The following is a 3,080-nucleotide window of genomic DNA, read 5'->3' as shown; positions in this document are numbered from 1 at the left end:
AAATTTGATAACCACTTTAAGAAATTGCATATAATTGTTTTATATTTCTATAGACCTGTATCAATGTAGTGGTGAAATAAAAACCATATAGGATTTTTTATATATAGATGGAGAGAACATTGAACTTAAAGTTAGATTATCTAAGATTTGAGTTCTGAGTTGGTCACTTCCTAGTTTTGTGAGCTTGGGAAATTTTACTGTCTTTTCACTTTTTCCCTCTTTCCTTTTTTTAAAGGAGATTTTGGTCCCACATGGTAACTCATGATAAAATTGTATACCCTTTCTCCTCAGTGCCTCCTCAGTTTAACTCAAATTCTATCTTCTTCTTGAGAGTCTTTCTTACACACCCTTATCCCTCTTGTACAATGAACTATTAATGTTAATCCCAACCCACAAAATGTACTTTATTTATACTATGTATACATTTATAATGTGCACTTGCCCACTCAATAGTAAGTTCCTGGAGGGACTATTTTTTCTTTTGGTCTTTGTACCCTAGTACCTGGTACAGAGTAGGCAATTATCAAATGATTGTTGATTGATAACATTCTAAAATAGCTTCCAACTCTAGCGTATTTTGACTTCTACTCTGTGTGTGTGTGCATTTTCTTTTTTGAAGAGAAAGGGGTATAAAAAACTGCATGAAATTCTACCAAAAGTGTAGGTACCTCTCACCCACCTATGCACTTTGTTTTGTCTTAGGCATCCCTCGCTGGGTCGTTGGCCATTCAGAACATATGTGAGTTCAGATATGGTGTGAATGTTCATGCCACTTAAATGAGATGGAAAGCATTAACTCTATTCTGACTGATTAGTTGAAGGACCACCAGTCTTTACCATAAAGCCTACCCCCAAGTCTTAATGCCCTCCATGCTTTTACCACCTGCTAAGTCCCTATGTCTTCTAGACATGTGGCATTGTCAATTGGGCTGCAAATGCAAAAATGCAATCCCTAGGTCTTGCTCTCTGCTTTGTCTCATTACTTTGCTCTTAGGACTTCCGTGTCTTTTCATCTCACCTACATCTGAGCTTTCTTCTTGTATCTCCCAATTAAATTGTGAGGTCCTTGAGAGCAGGGGGATGTCTTTGATATTTCTATTTGTATCCACAGCACTTAATACTGTGCTTGAAACATAGTAAACACTCTTTTATTTACCCATTGCGCTAGGTCTGGGAGGTGATACAAAGACATCAGTTTTAACAGGAAAAGTTCCTATATTACAAAAATGAAGTCAAGTATAAATGGAAGTCTATCAGATTTTTATGAAGTGTGGTCAGGTTTTTCATGGGAAAATACTCACTCAAGGATAAACACTGAGGATTTTAATAGAATAAGAAATCTAGAGATGTTCATAGTGCAGATTTTCTGATTTTCAGTCAGTCTTTAGGCCAACAAGGATTTTAAAAATACTTACCCTGTCCCTGGCACTGTGCTAAGCTCTGGGGCTACAAAGAAAGACAAAAAACATAGTCTCTGTCCTCAAAGAGTGTGCATCCCAATAAGGGAAACATTTTCCAAAGGGCTATGCTCCTCTGACTCCATCCTGCTCCTTTTTGAACCTCCATTTAATGAGGGTACCTTCTTGAGCTATTTTTTTCATTTCCCAGTTTGCTGTAGTCTTTTAGACTTCTCAGTTATGCACTGTTGCATGGTATCTTTCCTCCCTTTTATATGCTTTTAAGCTTCCTATTGTGTTTTTTGTCCCCATTAGATTGAAAAGTCCCTGAAGACAGGGATTCTTTTTCTGTCCCTCTCCCTCTCCCTATCCTTTCCCCTCTTCCTCTTCCTCCTCCTCCATCTCTCTTTCCTTCTTTCCTTCTCTCTCTCTCTCTCTCTCTTTCTCTCTCTCTCTCTTTCTCTGTCTCTCTCTTTATATTTCTAGGACTAAACACAATGCCTGACACATAGCAAGCATTTAAGAAATATTTATAGCTAGGTTGCCAAGTGGACAGAATTAAATTCATAATTGACCTCAGACACTAGCTCTGTGATATTAGGGAAGTCACATACTTTGTCTATTCCTTACTGACTGCAAAATAAAGATAAAAATAGCACCTACCTCAAAGAGTTGTTTTGAGAATCAAATAAGTTAATGTTTATAAAGTACTAACCACAGTTCCTACAACATAGTGGGAGAAATAAAAATGTTTATTCCCTTCCCTTATTTTTACTGAATGAATGGCTATTGAATGAACTGACACGTAATCATCTATGTACTTGCATAATACAATAAACGGTACATAAGGGAGGTCATCCTAGAAAGAAGGCACTCAAAGAGGGAACAGGGGAAGTGAAGACAACTATAATTCTCCAGCAAAAGATAAAATTTGAGCTGGGACTTAAAGGTGAGAGCAAACATGGGGAACAGTTGATGAAAATATTAAAAAGTTAGAAGATAGAATGTTCTGTTTGAGGAACAGCAGGAAGACAAATGTCACTGAATCATAGAGTACATGGAGAGGAATAAAATGTATAAAGATGAAAAGGTAAGATGGGGTTAGTTTTTGAAGAACTTTAAAGAGGTGATTGTTAGCACAATAAATAGCATATTGAACCTGGTCTTAGGAACACCTGAGTTCAAATCAAACCTCAGGGACTTACTGCCTGTATGACCCTGGGCAAATCATTTAACCTGTCTGCATCAGTTCCTTAATTGGAATATGGATATAATAAGAGCACTGCCTCACAGTGTTGTTATGATGATGAAAAGTATTTACAAAATGCTTAACATACTTCCTGACACATAGAGGACACTATTTAAATGTTTATTCACTTCCCCTTTTAAGAACCTTAGATATATAAAAGTCAATGTTGAAAACTAAAAATAAAATAGTTACTTAAAAAAAGAAATGATGATGGGGTGGTTTCAGAAAAAAAATGGCAATACCTATATGAATTGGTGCAATGTGAAGTGAAAAGAATACAATTTTCACACTATTATTGTTTGACAATATGGGTAATACAGAAATTTATTTTGCATGAATTCACATGTAAAATTGATATCTTATTGCTTCCATTTTCTGTGGGTGAGGGACAAAGGGGGGAGTGAGGGAGATAATTTCAAACTCAAAATTTTAAA

The sequence above is a fragment of the Notamacropus eugenii genome, chromosome 2 (genome assembly GCF_028372415.1).
Source record: "Notamacropus eugenii isolate mMacEug1 chromosome 2, mMacEug1.pri_v2, whole genome shotgun sequence".
NCBI lineage: Eukaryota > Metazoa > Chordata > Mammalia > Diprotodontia > Macropodidae > Notamacropus > Notamacropus eugenii.
The sequence above is the reverse complement of the archived record's forward strand: the minus strand, read 5'-3'. Positions refer to the sequence as shown.